General features: G+C 37.1%; 1 protein-coding gene across 2 annotated transcripts in view; it reads left to right on the top strand.

Moving 5' to 3' along the window:
* LRRN2 (leucine rich repeat neuronal 2) overlaps positions 1-22,182 on the top strand; it is a 155,809-nt gene that overhangs the window by 84,592 nt on the left and 49,035 nt on the right. Inside the window, exon 2 of one of the 2 annotated variants that reach the window (XM_081946680.1) lies at positions 19,628-19,755. The gene's annotated coding sequence lies outside the window, so the exon portion shown is untranslated. Of the gene's footprint in view, positions 1-19,627; positions 19,771-22,182 lie in introns of both variants that reach the window. The other variant, XM_081946681.1, reaches the window with a different exon arrangement.

The raw sequence follows: 22,182 nt of genomic DNA, 5'->3' as shown, positions 1-22,182 counted from the left end.
TTCAACACTTTTCTCATAGTGATCCAGTTAAGTAACTTTAATTGGCATTGGATGAACAGTATATGATGAATTCATTAAGCAAAGCCTGGAGGTATATTCTAGACTGCTCAGGGTTTTAGTTAAGTTATTAAGCATCTTACTTGGCAGCATAGCATATAGAATGAATTTCATTATGGGGGTCAATGAAGTTCATTTTCATCTGATAGACTTGACCTCTGAGTTAGCCTAAGCAAGAAGTGTATTGTATGTAACAGGATTCATTCCACTGCAGTTAGAAAGCTTGAAAACACATCCCTGGGAGGCAATCTATGCATTTAAAAGGTCATGATAATAAGTATCTGCTTAATTTGGAGACTCAACGGTATAGTTGTTATATACTGTCATCTAGATTAAGATCAATGTGATGCTTTGTGGGATTACTGCTTACTCTTTCATTGCACACTTTGGTAAGAAATATTATCCAAAAAAAAATAGTGTGGTTTTGTGCAGTGTGTCAGCTTTCCAAGTATCCTGCAGAGTCCAAGGCAAACCTTTCCTTAAAGTTCCAATTTAATAAGTCAGACATGTTGGTACCGAACTGTGGAATCCCAAATCTGAAAAACTTCCTGGGATTCCACTCACTTGAAAGTTCATGATATTATCCCCACACCCATAAATCCATCACATGGTCCAATCTTCTTCGCCCACGCTGGCATCTCCACCCAGCTGCTTCCGGTCAGGTGCAAGGTGCGGAGACAAAAGATGAACTTGGGCTTCTAGAAAAGAATGATCCCACACATTCCACAATTCTACTCCTTTCTATTCCCCCCTCCCAACTACTACACCAATGAAGCAGCACAGTGAAATAATAGAAAGTGTGGCAGGCCAAAGATCCTAAAAGGAACATAACTTCAGGCCTGACACAGTGTTTCTCTCAAAACATTTTATTGTCCATTCCAGCATGTGAATGTGCCTTTAACACAAAGCACCCGCATTCATTCATTGTCCTTGAAACTCAAGTCAACATCAGTAAATCAGGGCAGTTGACAAGAATGACTGCTAACTGAAGGAATAGTGACTGAAGTCTAGGTCAGTTCTGCCATCTCTCTAGCATGCACAGAAATGGGCAACTTATCATATTCCACCCTGCTGTCTGAATTTGTGCTAAAATTCAAACACTCTCTCTCTCCCCCACCCCATCCCAACATCAGATCAGGCTTTCCCTACAAGAATATAAACCCTAGTTGGAGTATTCCAAATCTTATGAGAGTAAGTAGTGCTACATTTATAAAGAGAGGGGGCTAATAAAGGAGGATGAAAGGTCATAATTATCACTGCCATCAGTAACACTAACTCTATAATATTTTAAATTATTACAGCACAACATCTCTGATCTGGGGTTCTCCATATGTATTGGGTTATATTGCTCAATTTGTGTAGTTCTTAACCGACATAAGATGCAATCTGGAAAATACTGAGCTAGAAAAAGCAGAAGCATTTAAGTCACTTGGAAACAACTTACCCACATTTAACTTAAGGTATACACATTTAATGGCAATTATGGGGAACTTATTTTCATTTCAACCAGTTTTGTATCAACCAGCGGAATGCCTTGCCTTCAGAAGTTGTGAATTCCACATCACTGAAGATTTTGAAGAAGGGACTGAACAGCCATTGTCCAAAATGGTATAGACTCTCCTGCTTGTGCAGGGAGTTGGACAAGATGACATCCAATGTCCCTTCCAACTGTTATTCTATATACTCATGTTTGGAATTTATCTAATATTAAATTTTGTAAGCTTTCCCTCCACCCTCTGGCTAGATATAGAACAGAAATTTCTCTGGAGTGTTTCTGAGAAAATAGAAAAATTTTCCCCTAGGGCAAAAGAAATCATTTCTTTATTGTGTGTTACCTGCAAATAATCTGTTTAGGCCATAAATAATGAATCTGTCTTCTTTCCCTATTAAAATGAATTGAGAGTTTAGTGATTACAAGATATAGCAGAAGTTTTTTTTTGTTGTTGTTGTCAAGAGGAAAGATATATGTATGGGGAGAGGGGGGGGTTGCAGTACAGAGCTGTCAATCCCAGGAGCCTTTGTAGAAAAATCAAATTACACAATTGTATTTTGGCTTCTAGCCCCCTTTTCTTGCATAAACACACATATCAGAATTCTAGTTCATACTTCATCCTCTGAATGTTGTACATGCTGAACTGAAGAGAAAATGGGAATAAAAGAATAGTGGAAAAATAGCCAACAGGGAACTGATGTAAGATGCATAGTTATTTAAGGCAAGGAGATGCTGGTTTAGTGGATAAAATATGGATTTTGTTGATCAGCATTGTAAACCAAAGCTGGAGGCAAAGATTGCTTAGCACATAATTATGGGAGCAGGATGGCATTAGAAATGGCAAAGAATGGCTGCATTTAGGAATCTTGTGGAATTCCCCCCTCCCCATAAATTCTTGTGAATTTTCTGGCTATGGAGATTCTCAGACATCCAGGTCATGGTTGTCCCAAAGGTGTTTTTTCAAGAGACAACTTGACTTTCTGGTTTTTCAATGAAGATGTTTCGCTTCTCATCCAAGAAGCTTCATTAGGTTTTGTGATTGTCTGATATTTGATCCCGTCAAGCATTGCAATATTTGGATATAGATAGGGAGATTGTACATATATTGCCATTGCTTTGGGTTTGGGAGAAGGAGGAGAACCTGTGGAACCTCAGTTTATGAATGGCAGGTATTGGCCTAACACTATAGCTCAGGGCCAGCGGGCTGGATGTGTCATATGCTGGCCATGCCCACCCCATTTAGTGAAGGGGAAAAAGTCACAATACATCATGTGATGACAATGTGATGTCACAAGTTTGACACCCGTGCTATAGTTGAACATAGCACTAAGCCTTGACCATTTGCTAGTCAGTCATCTGGGGAATCAGCTTATTTTTCAATATATGTGAGCTTATGGGAGGGGGAACCCACTTGTGTATTTACCTGAAAATTAGGGTGAAAATAAATGAAAATTGTGAATAAATAACAAGAACTTGCCTGATTTCAGTTGAGAGATACTCAACTGCCTTCAATCAAGGAATAAACTTAGCAGGTTGTCCTCATATATATGTTCCCCATATCTCTTCTGTAGAAGGAGTTGTGGTCCTTATTAGATCCATGACTATTTGCTTTTCCCAAGTGCCAAGAAAGAGACCACAAAACATGCTGCAATTTCTGTTTTTTGACTTCTTGCTCTACCACATCTGCATTTTTTTGTGGAAGGTTTGGTACTGCCTGACAGTCCTGTTGGATGGTTTTGATCTATCCTCTGTGCAAAAATCAGGCTGTCAAATATCTCTAGGTTTTATTGCTGGCATTATCATAAACAGCGTCCTTTACCTATTATCAGGTCACCAGGATGCTTTCTCTGTCATGTCATTTCACAGCCAGAGTTGACAGCTCAGCATCCATGAAGGGATGCCAACTTGAGAATTAAAATATCCAGCATCTGTGAAGAAAGGCTTCTGGAAATCAGTCACTTCAGAGGTTCTTTCTGGAATTTCATGATTGTGGGAAAGGGATTATTCTGTCTGGAGCCTCATGATGGATTACATTTCTCATCATCTCCAACCACCCAACAATGATGAGAAGTTTTGGAGGATAACCTTTGCTCATAGAATCATTTATTGCAATCCCTCATTCAACTACTAAACCAAAATTCTGATTTATTTATTTATTCCCCATCTATTCTTCTGAAATAATTCTTATGCATTCCTCTATAATCAGATTGTTTCCTTAATTCATATTTAGTTAATTCTGTTTATACAATTTGTTAATGCTTTATTGAATTCTATCCACCTTCCCAGATTAACGGTCCGTCATCTGTACTACATGGATAATATAAATGATTAATTTCTAGTTTAGTATGTACTAGAAATCTGCTTCCACTATAGTAAGAACCAATGGTAGAATATCAGAGAATATTCAATCCACAGGATGCTTTTTTATAATAAAAATGAGTACAATGAAGAAACAAACATCCATTTATTTATATGTATCTATTTATCTCATGCTGTGATCATAGAAGACTCTTGAAAGTTCACCAGAATAAACATAACAACAGTCTTACAAATACATTAAAATATCCCAAAGCAATATCTCCAAATCCCTCCAGAAAAACCCAGTTATCATTTTGAAGGGGGGGTGGGTGGAGAAAGCAAACCCTAGAAACAATATGAAAGTTTCTCTTTGTTATATAGTGTGTATTGCATTGCTTTTATAAAGATGCTTTGAAGACGTGCTTCATTTGACACAATGTCAAAGCAAAACATCCCTATTTTCTTTGAAAGCATGGTGACATGTACCCTATCATCAGTGAACATCAGTCATGAACCCATGCTCCATTTGTTAGAGCCAATTCACAGAGAAGGCTTTGCAGTGCTGACAGAGAAATCCCTCACAAAGTCAGAATGGTTTCAGTTTCCCAATTCCGCCCTTTAAATGCTTTCTTGGGAAAAGAGATGGACGTAACCTGAAGTTTTCCCTCCCAGCTAGGCGGTCTTCCAATTCACAAAGTTTTGCTAGTTATATTCCCCCCCTTATGAACAACTGAAGCTTCATGATATCAGGGCAATGTCTAAAAGCAGTTTTTGCATCTTGTGGTAGAACTGAACTATTTCTAGATGTATCCTTTATTAGAGCTCAGTCATTTGCAAAACTTCCAAAAATACAATGTGATGCAATCTTCTGCAGTAAGATTCTTCTTTTCTTTTAAAGAGGCATGTTTGACAATGTCAAAAATCACACCAATGAAAAGAAAGCCATCATTTGTTTCATATTTTATCTATTAATAATCATATCATTCTATGTTTGTCAGCCTTTTTAAACCTTTCTAATGGCTTTTGCCTATGATTCTGGAACAGAAAAGTCTTTAGGATTCTTAGCAAGAAAAACAGACTCATTCATATGCAATGGTCTGAGATTTCTCTCATTTCTAAACATTCTCTTTTTTCATTATTGAACTCATGACTATGCAAATAAACATTTTGTCTATTACTTGTACTTCAAAAAAGAGAAAGTGATGCAACTCCTTCTTTGCATAAATAAGTTCAGTTCAGGGACGTGGCAGGCCTGGGTCACTGGCGGTTCCAGCGACCCAGGCCACCAAACCACTACCGGCTTGGCTAAACCAGCCCAAACCGGTAGAAACCCACCTCTGGAACTGCTGTCTAAACTGGCAGAGAAGATGGAGCAGGCCAACAAACAGTAGACGCAGCAGCCATTGCTCTCTGAAGATGAGGGTGCAAAATTACTACCCACTCCCAACACAAGAGCTTAGCAGGCTGCAAAGAGAGTAGAGCCAAGGGGCTCTGTTAGACTGTTCACATAGAAGGAATCTCACCCTTCTACACCAGGGCCTCTGCCCCAATGATTCCATTGGGCCTTGGCTCATGGACCTTGTAACTATGACTTTGAACCTGGTGAGGCTGATGAAGCTGCTACAAGCTCTGATTCTTGGACTCTGCCTGACTATTCTCTTGAGTGCTGTTTTGATTTGGAACTCTTGTAAGCCAAACTTGATGAACTTTGGCAGGAACTTGTCTCCATATTGCAAATGCATGTGTTCTCAGGCCTTGTTTCAGAAAGAGAACAAAACCACCTCTTTGTATAGTTGTGTGTGCTTGCCTGGGATAGGACAACATGAGATAGGAGATTCTGTGACAAGCTTACTGCATGGTTGAGAGTGTTAAGTAGAAAATATATGAAAGCACAGACAGGAGGCTGAAGATACTAGAAAATAAATTTGAAATACTCTCTGAATATAGACTATATACTTCTATTATCATATCCCATTGTTATTTCACAAATAAAAAGGGGAAAATACATGTCAAATTCTTACACCATCTCAATCCCCACTGTTCCATACTCTGAATAATTGATTCTATCCGTTGTCTTAATTTATGATACAATTTCCTGTCAGCACTGATTGAAAAATTGAGATATCTGTTATTTTGCTTAAAAGGGCAAAAATAATTGTTGCATTGTAGTTTATTAATACATATCCAGGTATATACAAACATACCTCAGCAATGTCAGGCTGTGAAATATGAAGCTATCCTTCATTCAGAATTTGGTTTAAACAGCATTAGGAACAAACAACAGATGCCTTGAAGTAGCCTATTAATAATATTTGGATAGCAGACTGAGTATGCACTAGGGTCTCTTAGTCACAAAGTATCCTAATATGGGAAATTTCTGTATTCCTGTTTCAGTCGATACGATACTGAAGTTAAATTAAATTAAATTAAATAGTGACCACATGTGGTCAGTGATCTATCAGAGACAGATACTGGAAGATAATTAAATTATTACTTAGTTATTTCCTAAATAAATGGAAAATTTATTTCATAAATGGAAAATTTGCTTTATTGGGTATTCTTTAGGATTACGTAAAGCAGTGGTTCTCAACCTTTCCAATGCCGCGACCCTTTAATACAGTTCCTCATGTGGCGACCCCCAACCATAAAATTGGTGTCTCAGTTCCTAAGACCATAGGAAATATGTGTTTTCTGATGGTGTTAGGTGACCCCTGTGAAAGGGTCATTCGACCCCCAAAGGGGTCCCGACCCACAGATTGAGAACCACTGACCTAAAGAATCCTGAGTTATCTTCCTTCCTGTCAAATGTTTTTTATTATCCAATTAACCAATACAAATGTTAGTTTTATGTGATCTCTACAGGAAAACACAGATTCAGAAACATATAATTATAAGAAAAAGATTTCAATATTCAGTTCACATTAGGATTTATTTGGATGCTATTCAAATAAAAATACAAACATTTAATTAACAGTAAATCAAAAGAGACTCCGTTCAAAATGAAACTATTCTTTTTAAAATCTGCTACATTCTAAACCATTAATCAATTGAAAGTTCAATATCTAAGAGCAATTAAAAACAAATGCCTCCAAAGCCCATTTAAAAGTTTCTACTGATGAAGACAATGGGAGGGAATTCTATAAATGCAGAATCACTGTTGAAAAATCCTATCTCTCATTTCCATCCAGATACTAACACAACAGAGTTACAAGAAGTTCTGTAATAATAATATGATTCTAGTACAGTGTTTTTAAAACTTGATAATTCCCAGAATTCCCCAGTTATCATGTTGAAGCTGCCAAGTTTGAAAACACTGATCTAGATGAAGAAGTACTGTGGACCAGAGGTGGTATTCAGCAGGTTCTGAATAGTTCTGGAAAACCGGTAGTGGAAATTTTGAGTAGTTCAGAGAAACAGTAAATACCACCTCTGACTGGCCCCACCCCCATCTATTCTCTGCCTCCCGAGTCCCTGCTGATCGGGAGGGAATGGGGATTTTACAGTATCCTTCCCCTGGAGTGGGGTGGGAATGGAAATTTTACAATATCCTTCCCCTGCCACACCCAACATGCCATGCTCACCAAGCCATACCATGCCCACCAAGCCATGCCCACAGACCTGGTAGTAAAAAAATTGAATCCCACCACTGCAGTGGACCTCAAAGTATTTGCCCCTATGGGTTGAAAAGATGCTATGGAAGAGGAACAATCATTACCTGACATGAAGAAGACTGAGCTGGAAGTGGATTTACAAATGGCAGGCTACAGAAATGACATGGAAAGAGATATTACACTGGACATACAAAAGAAACCAGCTGATCTCTTAATAATTAAAAGGGACATACAAATAAATCAAGAGAGTGACCTAAATAATTTTCCTATGATGGGTTTACAAAAAAGCTTATTAAAGTTTTGAAGAATATTGTATAGCGTGGCAAAAAAAAGAAAAGAAACCAAGGTCTACAACAATATTTGAAGGTACTATAAACCAAAACTGCTAGAAGTAAAAGGAAGGCATATACAATACAATACAATAGTAGAGTTGGAAGGGACCTTGGAGGTCTTCTAGTCCAACCCCCTGCCTAGGCAGGAAACCCTATACCATTTCAGACAAATGGTAAATGATATAAAGTTAGTTTATTTGATCAAGGATAAAATAGATATGTTATTTCTGGTAACCCTTAACTCTTTTGCTGACCTAAGGACTGAAATGTCAAGGTTTCGTGGATTTGTTTATATTGTAGATAACTGCCTCTCCCTAAGGATATCTGCCCATCAGATAGAGCAGATATACTCTAAGGCCCTCCCTGAAATCTGGCCGTCTCGTGGCAGACCTTTGAAGTGTTCTTTTCCATTGCTACTTCTACCTGGTGAAACGGCTTCCCACTAGCAATTCGACAAGCCCCACCCACCAGTCTAAATTTTTGGAAGGCCATTAACACCTCCTTTTTACCGAGGCACTGGGATAGGATTGTATATAGGTAGTTGGCATGGAAGGAGGGCAACTGAGCCTGCTGTGGGACATCCCAAAGGGGCAATTAAGGCACAAGATTTGCTTTACTGTTTTTATTATTTTATGATTGTTTTATTTATAGGTTTTATTGTTATTGTGAGCCACCATAATTGCTTACACTGTGAATCAATATAAATACTTTAAATAAAGAAATAAAAGCTAGGAAAGGGGAAGAAAATGTCATTGACATTTTAAGAGATGGGGATAAGTTATTAAAATTGTTTATACTTGTAATGAAGGACAATCACTTCTTTATTTATTTTCCTTTATTTTCCTTTCTCTTACTCTTATTTATACTTTTTCCTTTTTCTTCTCTGCTTTTTTTTCTTTTTTCAAAGTTTGCATTAGTTTTTATTACTGAAAATTGGAATCCTTAATAAAATTGTTATATAGCACAATGTCTTGAAAAGTGCCAAGGGAAGAGACAGGAATGTGCCAAGGTTGAAAACATAGGGTTTAAGAGCAAGAATGCATAAAGTACGAAACCAGATACCAAAGTCACTTCTAGCAACAAAAGGCAGTCCCTGCCCAGTTTAAATCCCCCCTCCTCCAAGTTTATATTTGCTGAAGCTTTCCTTGTATAGCTGTGGTCAATCATGAGGTGCCAGGCTTGCTTGCCCCTTGTTCACTAGGTGCTTATTTTGATGGGTTGCAGGATTCTGAGGCCAAGGGAGTTTTTCCTGCTTCTTGGAACTCTTGTCAACTATGAAAGGATCAGTACTGACTCTGGAGGGACCTGAAAGGATGTCAGTGTTTGATTCAGTGGCTGCTGATCAGTGGGCACAGCACCCAGTGGGACATGATCCACCCATGTGTTGGAGCTTGGCTCAGAGGCCATGCCAAAGCTGGCAACTTCAGCAAAGCCTTTTGAGGAACAGTAAATTCACTAATCTCAGTTCTGATACTTTCATTTGCAAACCCATCTGGTGAGTCTATCTTCGTTTTTGAAAACAAAAAAATTAATTATGAGTTTAAGAGCTTAAAGAATTTTAAATAAATGGCAAAAAGCTAAGTAAGATTTAGAACCAAGAAAGTTATAAATGACCTAAGGGTCTAGACAAATTTAGAATACTGAAATTTTTATTGTAAGATTTTGGAACTGTATAAAATAAACAGCTTTTTGAAAGAACATTATGTTGTCTACTCTAAGTCATAAGTTAGAAACTTTATTATTTTAATTGGACACTAGAGGAAACTAAAAAAAATCAGGCAAAAAGAAACAAAAAAAAATCCTGCTTTTGGTTTTTGTTAGGATTGGGATCTATTAAAGTAGATCTTTGAAAAATGGTGTCAGAAATTGGTAGCTACAACATCAAAATATTATATGGATAGATTATATCTAAAGGATATTAATGAAGGAATGACATATATGAAACAAATCCTGCTTGGTGCAAAGTAGTAGAATTAGAAGTATCGGTTTTAAAAATAGTGTGGATTACTAAACAGAAACCATCTAACTGACTGGCCAAAATAATTACTTGTGTAAGGACTCTTTCTTGGATTTACAAAAGAAGCTGGCTGAAGTTTTAAAAATTAAGGGGAAATACAAAAGTTAAATTAAGAGAAATGATCTGATTAATTTTTTTTTTACTGAAAGTAGAAAAGTGGCTTCTCAAAGCCTAAAAGAAGTCTTTGCAATCAAACAAAGAAGAACTTAAGACATCAAATCCTACGGCAATATTTGAATGAATTAAAGATTAAGATTTTCATAAGTAAAAGGAAAGAATATAAAGTTGATTTATTTGATCAACATTAAAATAAAGTGTGGTTTTATGGAATTCTGGTAACCTTTTGTAGACTTTTTGATGGACTTGCTTATAGATTCTGTAAGGAATGGATTATGGGAAGAAAGCTTAGTTGTTTATAACCTTATATGGGTGAAGAGCTATCAAACTTGTTTATCCCTGTTGTGATAAAGATTGGAAGTCACTTCTTTGCATTTTTACACTTTCTGTACTTCCACCTCTATTTTTGAATTTACTTTCTATTACTTTTTATTAAAATCTTTTATTTATTTATTTAGAAAATATATATGGCTACCCATATACACTTTCACTATATGGCTACCCATATATTCACTTTCAATGACTCTGAGCAGCTTACAAAATAATAAAAACCCAATGTACTATCATAAAAATAATAACCTCCTCAACTTTCCATCCCACAACCCAGTGACAGCAATTAGTCAAACAAGCCACTTGATGGACTTCATCCCACTCTGGGTTCCCCAGGCTCATTGGCAAAGCCAGGTCTTAGGGCTTTGCAAAAGAGGGTAAAGATTGGGGGCAGTCTAAACTCTGCAAGGAGGATGTTCTAAAGGGAAGGAGCCACCATGCACAACGCCCTTCTCCTGGATCTGGCCTGTATCTCCTTTATCTCCTTAAGAGATGGAACCCATAATATTCCTTGCTTCCCCACTCTAATGGGTCAGGTGGGTGTAACTTGGGAGAGGTGGTCCTTCAGATAACCTGTTGGTTAATATTCAATTAACATTCAATAAAAATTATATGTATATAATAATTTTGCTAATCCGTCACATTGCTTGGTTTCTAGATAAAATTTTGTTGCAGTGACAGGGAATTTCCAGGCATCTCCATTTCATTCACAGAGATTTAAACAAATCCCCTTCCCTAAAGATTTTTGATGATACATCAAATAAGAAAATACTTGATGTGATGCATGTCAGGGTTTGAAGTTTAGGGCAATTAAAGCATTCCAAGGCACTCCTCCCATGTAATGCAATTTGTGCCCATAATTATAAGAAAGCTGCCTTTTTTAACGTCTTCAGCTTCAACCCAACCAGAACCAGCATTGATGCAGGTGGGAAAGAAGGGTCAGAGATGTTACACTGGTTTAGTCTATTGATTAATGAAATCATACCAGCCAGACCATATTTCAATTAATATTGTCAGAACCATTGTGACTCTAAATTAATTTTAATGCATCCATAACAGCTAGAGGTTCATTTAAATATAGTGTCCAATATTATAATATCATAAAAGAAGCAGCCGAGACTTGGCTCAGAATATGTAGTTGCCATAGCAACTTCATTAAGGCTTTGCCCTTTAGCAAACTCACTTAGGGGATGGTTCCAATAAAATTGGAGAAGTTCCAAGAAAATTCAAATGATCGCTTCAGCCTTTGGAAACCAGCACTCATCAACAACTGTGTATGCAGCTGTGTCTGATTGTCAAAAGCCAAGATATACTGACTTCAGTATCTGCAACTGGTTTGCAGATGACCAGTTTAGCCTTTTAAACATTGTTGCTCAAAATAAAATATTCTGGGTAACAATTTTTATTTTAAATATTTTTTATAAGAACTTTTTAAAAAAATACAAATGCTCTAAAATATGCCTTCTCTCATCCCATGGAACCACTACCAAAGATCTATGAGCCCAACCAACCTTTCTTATGTAGCTATCTTTCCCTAAGGCGTAATATGGAGATTAGCTGGAAGGCTCCAAGTTAAACAGTGTTTATTCAATGAAAACTTACTATGTAGGGAAGCAACAGCTTTATAGAATTGTGTATTCTTCACCATATATAACATGCTATATGGAAATAATCTAATAGGTTCAATGGAACACGTGCTAAATGGTGGGAGGGAGGGAGGGGGAGGGAGGGGAGGGGAGGGGAGGGGAGGAGATAAAATAGAATGGGGTGGATTATTTAGCTCTGGAAATTCTTCTAAGACAGGGCTGTCTTGCGGCCCGCAGGCCAGATGCATCACGTGCTGGCCAGGCCCAGGCCCAGTTTAATGAAGGCAAAAGTCACGATACATCATGTGATGCTGCTGTGACAATACGAGTTTGACACCCCTGTTCTAAGAAGTGCTTTGCAGCATACTGGAGTACATATGAAACACTTGTCTTTGAATCAATAATGCAAACATATTTTTCATACTTTTACAATGATTTTGTAAGTTAATCCTCAATATGTCCACATACATGTATATTCATAGCCATATCATTTCCCTGGGAAGATATTCAATTATGAAAGAACTACAATGTGCAGAAACTCTGGTCTGTGTCTGCTTTGGATGTATTTTTTTGTGGCGCAGGGATGTTTGTGGGAGTTTTCTCAAAGACATTATTTCACATGAATGGAAAGAGAACATTTAAGTCTCCAGGAAATATTCACAAAACAAAGTGAACTTAATTGATCCAGGGAATTACACTTAAACAAATTCAGGTGAATTTAACCTTTAGGTCAACTGATTAATTGATTTAGCTAGGGTTTGAGATTTACATGAGTATTCCCTTTGTTCCTCCAGCAACAGTCAACCAGGATCAGGATGATAGTTCAAATCAACAGTGAATTAAAAATGGAGTAATAGAATTTCCATTGACTGGAACAGACATATTAAAATATAGACAATAATAAAAAATGAGAAAGTGCAGAGATTCATAAAGGAATGGAATGTAATAAAATGTTTCTAAGTGACCAAGATGTCTCCCTCTCTCACTCTCACTCTCTCTCTCATACACACACATCATTGCTGATGTCTTAATTTGGGATCACAGCAGAAACTCATGTGTTTAAAGATCATGGGGTTGCCATGGTACTAACCCAGTGGTTGGAAGCTGTAGCAAAGCATACAGATTAGGAAGCCTAACAAAGCTGAGGGAGATTTGGTTGCCATGTTACAACAGTGTGTGAAATGGCACTCTTTCCATAGACTTGTCTTTCTTTTTGCCATATTTAGTAAGTTTGTAGAAATACTGTTTTTTGGAAGTAGTCATATTCCCTTTACTAGAAAATCGGGATGAAGAGTATATTTATTCGTAATTATGATGCCTATTTGTAAAAATTTAGAATTTAGCAAGGAGTCCCTTTTTCCACCTTCATTTCTTTGCTTACCCTTAAAAAAGGTAAAATTGGTTACTTCCCCATTTAATATCTTCTGTTACTACAAGCTTTTAAAATCTTACCTAAAAATAAATCCCAAAGGGCGCTGGGCTTATTTTGAAATAAATAATAACAAGATTGAACTGATGTTGCCACAATGCAGTATTCACATTTTTGTGTGTGCAGATGTGTATATCGGTTTTAAAAAACAGAAATAAAATGTTTCTTTATAAATGACACGAATGGACCACGCTTAGAAATTGTGAATTTAAAAAATACAAAGAATAAAATCTATTCAAATGTCAGAATCAAAATAATTTTTGAGCCATGGTATTGAAAAAAGGCTAAACAAAATATATGGGATATATTAGACTCTCCAAACCGTATTTAATAACTGGTTTATACATATCTACAGAAAGACGGGACGGAGAACAAAACTATGATGTAAAAAGGACTATGTAATTGAGAGGATGTAAAAGAAAAGACCCGGAGAACTCTTTGTTCCTATAATATGTATAATTTGTATTAAAAAATAAAAAGCCTTGAATGGAAAAAAAGAAAGAAAGAAAGACGGGATGGAATATTCATATAAGTGTACAGATCGGTATACTCCAGGAAAATAAACTATGTGATGCAGCATTGGCTTCTTCTACTACCCACACATTAGAGAATGGTCCTTTTGACTGTGAGAGGAAAGGAAACAAAGAGGAAGGAAGTGTTCTCTCTTTTCTGGGTTGCCAGGCAACAGGCACCATGTAAAGAAAGCTTCCTTCTCCTTCGTCCCCTCCCTCCCTCACTGGCACTCCTTTGCTTTTAATATGCCTAACATATATGTATATCCTATCTATTCTCATGTCAAGAACACTCTCTGGATTTTAATTTTGCTTAACACTCTGCATATATAGTTGATCAGTTCTAAATTAACTGAATGGATTGCAGATATCTTATCTGAACATGATTTCTGTCCTGGAATCATTTACTTGAAATTGGCTGAAACCCTGAAATGAAAGGTTTAACTCAACTTATTCACATTCCTTTGGGTTCCGTTCAGATCTTTTATATGAGAAATCCCTCTATGCTTGTACTGGAATATATCAAAACAGCAACATTATATTTTTCATGTGGAATATAAATTAAGCATAGCTGGGGAAAAACTGTTTTACATATCTGAAGGCTTTTTAATTCAGATTGCATGATGGAAAGAAATTATGGATAAGTACTGTTTATGTATCTTGGCATCTTATTAATATAATATAGACTGAGAAATTTCATAATTTGGATCTGATTGCAAGTTTGAGTATTTGCATCGTCTAGGAATATAAATTGTTTGTTTGCTTCTTCTAAGCTTATCTCCTTGCTGTTGTTTTTACCCCGTCCCTCTTTACCCCTTTGATTCAGTGAAACATTTGTATTCTCTAAATATTATACATATGGAATAGCCGAATATAAAAAATATGATGACAAGGTTCACTCATCACTATAAAGAAAGAAGTGTAGTATTTTCTACTACTAAATTGTGATCAATACATTCAGCTACATTTCGTAGTGAGCAATAGCATGCAGAATTAAACCATTTGGTGAACTAAAATATTGCAGTATTATAGAAGTGTGATTCATCAATCCTTTCCTGATATGTGAGGAAGGATATATTTTATTTCAAACATGGTGCCAAAGGTATTATTGCCACAAATGTATGCTTCTGTCAGCAGTAACCACAAATGACTTATCCAATGTAACTGCAGTTTCATTACATAGATATTTTAATGTTAAACAAGAGGGTGGTCATTAAGAAGATTTATTCAAGATTAACAGCTAGGTAGCAGAGACTTTGATAATCACAGCTATGGAACAGTTGATCCAGAACATGTAAGAATTACTCTAGGGGTAAATCCCCTGCAGGATTTGAAATTCCATGACTGCCTTTTTTTCAGTCAGATTCCCAATTCCATTGCCGAAATTAATTCATGCATTTCAAATTCAAAGAACACACTATTTGAACTAGTAATATCTGCCTTCCAGTAGTGCACACACTTAAATTCCAAGAGGCAAGATGGAATGAGTTTCTTACTTCTGAAGTGATTGCAAAAGGCGAGAATCTGATGAAATCAGAAGACATCATCAGAAACATTCAATGTTTTGTGTTTCTTTCTCTCTTAGCAATTGTTTGAGGTTATGATGGATCTCTCCAGGGGTACTTATTACTGGATTCTGGAGTTCTGACAGCTGGGCATTCCTCCCTGTGGTCACATGATTGCATTTGGGGCACTCAGCAACCAGTCCACATTTACAGTCATCTGTAGTGTCCCCAGTAAACTGACTGCAGTTTATGATTCTGGGATTTTTGGCAAAATTGGCCCATGGTGAACAATTTGTTTGCTTAATAACTATGGTGTTCTCTTAACAATCATGGTGATCATTTTACAACCTCAGTGTTAGCTTAACTACTGCTGCAAAAAAAGATCATAAAATTAGGTCAGTCACATCAGCCCTTTTACAGCTGTCATAGTTTATGGCTGTAATGGGCAGGTTTCTTTAGGGACATAAGTTAAGGACTATCTATATTAAGGCCTGCTATTTCTAGGCACTTAATTAACCAATGTGGCAGGGAATTGAATGCTTTCTTTTAATCAATCCAAGCTGCATTCAAGTTGGTTTTCGCTCTCTTACAGTTGTCCAATATCCTCTAGGGAATCAGCAGCTAGTGCTTTGTTCCTCTTTGAAAGTTGCAATTTCAAAGTTTGTTGGTAAGCAGGTAATTGGCTTGTAGTTGCCTGGTTCTGCCCCTTTTATTGGATCTTATCGGATAGGTTTTTCCGGATGTCAATCAGTCTTCAGTTTCATCTCCCTGCATCAGGATGTTAAAATTGCTTTGTAATGAGTGGCTGTAGACCAATCCAATGCTTCACAAAGAGCATGCAGGTCTTCATGCAGTGCTGACCAATTCTTGCAAGGCCAATGGCAAAGAAAATTCTCCTCCTGGATTTTGCCAGTCAAAATTCTTCAACTGACAAAGTCCATAAAATATCTTCTCTGCCTGACCAGGTGGAATGGGACAATGTGATATGGGTGAGGTGGTTTCTCAAGTAACTGTTCCAATGCCGTGTAGGGCTTTAGAGTCATAACCAAATTAAGATACAGACATATTTTGCAAATATAAAAGACATTCCTATTTCCATTTTTTCTTTTGCTATTGCTTTTTAAGTGGTGGAGATAAAAGCTAGGACAGATATTACCCAATTTGATCCAAAATATTCTGACAGCCATTGGAGTTAGAAGAGCTAACATAAATAATGCATACAATTTGTAACAAACTGCATTACTTCCTACTTCATGGCAACCTGATCAAGACAATTATGCAAAGGAAGAAGGAAAATTAATTCTCCATATCATTTTCCTTGTCAAGGAAAAATCCCTCCTGAATCTATACAATGTGATAGAGTTTGTTTGTTATTGTTGTTGTTTGCTTTCCAAAGCCGGCTATGAAAAAAGGATCAATCTGTCATTTCCTTTGACATAATTCTCTCTTCTTCTTTTGCAATTTTATTTTATTTTATTTCCACAATTAAAATACAAACTCCAAAAGAAAAAAGGAGAGTACAAAGCAAAACTAAACAAGAAAAATGCATAAAAACACATGCACATTAATTGTCCCTCCCAGTTGAATACTGATAAATTTATTTCACCAATTATATTCCACCTCCCTTGCAAAACAGATCCACTTTGTCAGTGCCTCACCAGCCATAAACCTCACTGCACGTCACTGCCATACCCCCATTACAGCCCCAGGCAAATTGGTACAGCCATGTCTTCAAGGCCTTTCAGAAGACCCAAAAGAGTGGGAACAGATCTGACCTCGGGGGCAAGAGAATAGGAACCACAGCACAAAAGGACTCTGTCAGCTGAAATTCCTTGGCTGATGGGATCTACAGCATGCCCCTTTTGCCAGCATGAATGGAGTGGATTAATCCCACTGGGGCAAGCCAGTTTCTCAGATAGCCAGGACCCATGCCATGAAGGACTTTGAAGGTGATAACCAACACCTTGAATTGGACCCAGGAACAAAGTGGCAGCGAGTGCAGCTCATGGAACAGTTATATAAATAGGCCATCCTAAGGGCCCTAAGAACTGTCCACGCAACTGCATTCTGCACTGACTAAAACTTCCAGATCCTCTTCAAGGGGACTATGCAATGTGTTCCATTTGGAACACATTGCATAGTCCAAATATAAGATGACCAGGGTTTGAGTGATTGAGCTCAGGGACTCCCAATCCAGGAAAGGGTACAACTGGCACACAATATGAAGTTGTGCAAAGGCTCTCCTAGCCATGACTGCCACCTGCTCATTGAGAAGGAATTATGAGATTGTGTGCTGGAGATTATGCTCTGCAGCAGAAGATTTATTTTATCACTGAGTTTGGCTGTGAGATTCACCTAGCATCATGATTTTGACTGAATGATTGTAACTACCTGTAACCTGTTCTTGGGGTAACAAGCATAATCGAATTGAAGACAAGTAAAACCTATATGTGAATCACAGAATTCAATGTGACACAAGTCTAAAGATCTGAAGAACCAAATGAGATTGAGGATTATGAGAGATGAAATCCAATGATTCTGGAGCCAGAAGACAATAGGCTAGGAAAGGATGTTATAAGCTGGTCAAATCATGAGCTATAATATAACAACCCCTTAAAGGCTAAAGACATCCTAACTGCTATAACAGAGGAGCAGAATAAAATATTAATATAAAGTTTTAAAACCATGTTAAAACCCCTGGGAGGCCATACATAGGTACCAGCCTGGGGCAGAAAATAGGTCTGAACTCTAATTCAATGCAAAGCACAAATCCAGTGTAGAATGAGATAATACAAGCTGTTTCTTAATCTCACTTGACAATGAACAGAATGTATAATTTGTCCACTGTCTAATTTAAAATTCTCCATTGAACTCAGCCTCCAATATGTAATTTAGGATCTCAGTAGCTCAGCTGCACTGTGTACCAAAAAGGGAGGAAAGTTAAACTGCTAGCACTTGCCAAACAAATAAATCCCACATGCTTGTAATGTAATGGTAGGAATGAAAAGAAGAATAATGGATTCAGCAATCACCGTCCACAAATCAGAATAACCTTTGCAATCGATTGCCCCAACTACAACCCTTTGAATGGATGGCATGACATGGGGAAGCGGGGAGAGCAACAGATATCCTAATCACTACAATTACCTCTTATTCTCCTGATGTTTTTAGTATGTGTGTCTACAATTTTCTGTCTCTTGTAAACAACTAGCTGAGGTGACCATGGCATGAATGACTGTGTGTACGGCATTCCAATCCAGGAATGCATACACTGGTGTACAAGATCTATTTGTGCAAAACCCCTCCAAGCCATAGCTGTTATCTGCTCTTCATGCAGAAGCCCTGTATCTAGGAAGATCCCAGTGTTGTACAGTGATACTGTTGGGGTGGAGCAATACCTTCCAGAATCAATGATGGACCCAGTGGCCACAAAATCTAAATCCAGATTCAGATCTCTTCTTCCCAATCTGGACCTCCACGGTCTTCAGACAGGGAGACAGATCCTCAGCAGCACTGTTTGGTTAGACAAGGTTTGAGATAATGTACGGTAATATGCCATTAAAACATTATCAATTCTCCTTCCCAAGTCATAAAGAGTCATGTCTTTTCCTGGCACTGTATGGTTGTCACTTTGCAGCTGCCACATGTTCCAGGGAAACTATATCCTTGTCTTAAAAAGTGTCAAACAGATGCTACATTTGCTGTCCCTCTGAGCATTCTAGACCATCTTTTTTGGAATAAAATCAAAAACGTTGCTCAAGCCTAACATCCATTATTTCAGGCCTTAGCTAATAGGAGTTGGACATATGCATGTGTGTTTATATTTTGCTTTTGAAACAAGGATGAATTCTGGAAGCTTTCTAGAGGATACTTAACATTCAAAGCAAAATACTTAAAACAGAAAGTATATTTTGTTCCATTCTAAATGAAATCTCTTGAAATATGGTTGCTTTATTTTGAGAAATGCTGCAAATAGTTTACACCTGAACAGTTTTGCTCCTAATAGCCGTACAATATTTTGTCCTCGTTGGACTATTGAAGCATAGGAAAGAAGGCTGAGAGTTTTCCACATACATTTTATTTAATTCTGTAAACTTCAACAACTCTTTATTAATACCTCCCTTTTATTTCTCAGTGGCTTTATTTTGATTGCATTTCAGACATAACCTAACATTTGAGTTTGCTGATATAGTTAATCCTGCTCCCTGGACTCATTATACACAGCATTACTATGTAAACAATACAAGTGTTGAAAAATGGTAATATTAATTTGGTAGATTGAATAGCTGCTTCATATAGTGCTAAAGAATTCCTTTGGTTTTTTTTTTCCATTATCCACAGTTTATTTTTTAAAGACTACAATCAACAGAGTTCCACATTAGAACAAAAGATTGCTGTGGTTTTTTGCCCATTTCCAATTTGCAGACTGTCAACACCTGATTGTCTGAAGGACACTAAATCCAGCAATGGTAAGATGCTCAAATGTCTCTTAAAAATTCTTATTAGCAAAATATTTGTTCCAACTCTGGCACTGTATATCTTTTTAGAAAAAAATTGTCAGTATAAAATATTACAGTATGTTCCCATTACTTTTTCATCTCATTGTCTATGGAGATTCTCAGTCATCTAGTCCCAAAAGTGCTTTTTAAAGAGGCAACTGGACTTTTTGTTTAAAAAGAAGAAGAAAGAAAGTCCAATTGCCTCTTGAAAAAGCACTTTTGGGACTTCTATCTTATTTTAAATGTTGTTAAACCCAAATTCACTGGTATTTATTGATGGCACTCAAAGCAAGATTGGGTAGACCCTCCTGGTGTTGGTACATTATATTTCTCATCTTTTTTAGCCATTAGCCATGCTACTTTAGGTTGGTGGAATTATGGAGTCGAATAGCTTCTGGTGGGCCATAGTTTACTATTTTTACCTTAGATACACTCATCACATGCTGGTGAAAAGACTGTCCCCTTCTCTCTTGCGTTGTTAGCAAGCCATAAAAACCAATTCTAGGCCAGCATCTAAGAAAACAGAATGCATGGTAAATATCTCAGGAATACATTTGGAGCCTTGACTAGCATTGCGCATACTATATGATCAAGGTAATTTTCTAAATAAGAATCAAATAATTTCTGTGGCTTTTAAATTTTATTTTAGTCAAGCAAAAATACTATTAAGCATTCTGAAAATATGGTTTAAAAAGTATTCATATATTCTTTCTGGTTACTTAATTAGTCAGTTAAAAATGAGTAGTTAATCACATTAAAAATGTTCACTTCATTGTCACCTCAGATTTGAAAATCAATTCATCAATAATTCTGTCATCCATATTTTATGCTGCTTGCCTCTACTAAAGTTTATAGTTATCATCTTCTTTACTGCCCTTAGTTTGTATGATATAGCAGAACATTATTTTTTCTGACATCAAGAACCAAATGTATTGTTGTCTTTCTTAAAGAGCTCAGGGTGGCAACCATTGTTTTCTACTTCTGTTTTTTATCTCACAACAAACTCCTATTGTATGTAACTTAAACTGATGTAGTGCTAGTTACAAAATACACAGAGTTGGGTTGAGGCAGCAGTGTTTGAGACAAATGAGGGAAAAAAAGGTTCTTTGAACTTGAGTTAGGAAACACACTTTGAAGTTACTTTGAGGTCACTTTGAAGGTGAGTGGGGAGGGCCCTCTGTTGTGCCCTCCATAAACAGTCATCTGCCCATTCTGACTACCAACTTAACAGTGCAGTATGAGTGCTACATGGAGCAATATCAACATATTTGGCAAGAAACCGTGTGCTTTTCTATAAATTATGATACTAGGTAAAGAAATGATTGAATACACACCTTCTAAAATTGTATATTGAAAAACTGCAGAATAATCACCCAGGCTCCAGTTCAGTATTCATTTCTGCCATGCTATCCTACTACAGATTTGTTTCTCTTTACTGTTAGGATGTTGAGGAAAATATGTTTTCCCATGAAGCCAAAGTGTTTCAAGAGGGTCTTGTTTCCTCAGTCTGTCCCAGTTTAGAGCAATTCACAGCACAGCTGTTCCCAGGTTACGATGACTGACCTCCCACTCACTCCTTCTGCTACCTAATCTCTTGAGAAGGGAACACAAGCTGCTCTCTTTTGCACTTAAAGTTGTCATGCTCAGTGGAAAAGAGATGGTCTAAAGTTTTTAAGCCCATACTCCGACTTCTTATTACCTCCCTTAATTTGTTAACTGAGCTGAACTTATATCTTTCCTTCTTTATGACCTATTCCTGCTGACAGTTCTTTTAATGTACTTACGCCAATCAGTCTATTTGCCATCTGCTCCATCAATGGAGCAGATTTGTGGTTGGAAACTGTCAAGAACCAAGAAGTCTCCAAGGACTGGCATGGAATTTAGCCAAACCTGGCATCATATTAGAAATGCATACAGAACGGCAGAAATAGAGAGCCAGCTATTATTTTTAAAACAAAAGGCTCATATAGGTTACAGTTTACTTCTCTCTTCCTGGAGATTTTGTAGGGCTTAAAAAATCTGATCAACCACTTGGTTTTTCTATAGATTTCTGCTTCCATCTAATTGTTACCTGGAGTTTTGTATTCTGGATCTGGCACACCTGCTTCTTTTTGCTCCTATGAAGTCATATCCTACATTGGACTAGTTGATATAAAAGCTGCAGATCTTCATTGGCATTAAGAGAAACAAACATAAAGTGTACATATGTACTCAAACAAAGCAAATCCAAATTATGCAATTATGGTACTAGGCAAAAGTCATCAACATATTGCTGCCTAGATAACAAGAAACCTATTAAAGATATTATATGTATGTATGTATGTATGTATGTATGTATGTATGTATGTATGTATTTATGTGTGTTACAACCCCTGGTATGCCCAAATATGGGAGGGA

The sequence above is a fragment of the Natrix helvetica genome, assembly GCF_964273705.1.
Source record: "Natrix helvetica genome assembly, chromosome: 3".
Taxonomy (NCBI): Eukaryota; Metazoa; Chordata; class Lepidosauria; order Squamata; family Natricidae; genus Natrix; species Natrix helvetica.
The sequence above is the reverse complement of the archived record's forward strand: the minus strand, read 5'-3'. Positions and strand labels throughout refer to the sequence as shown.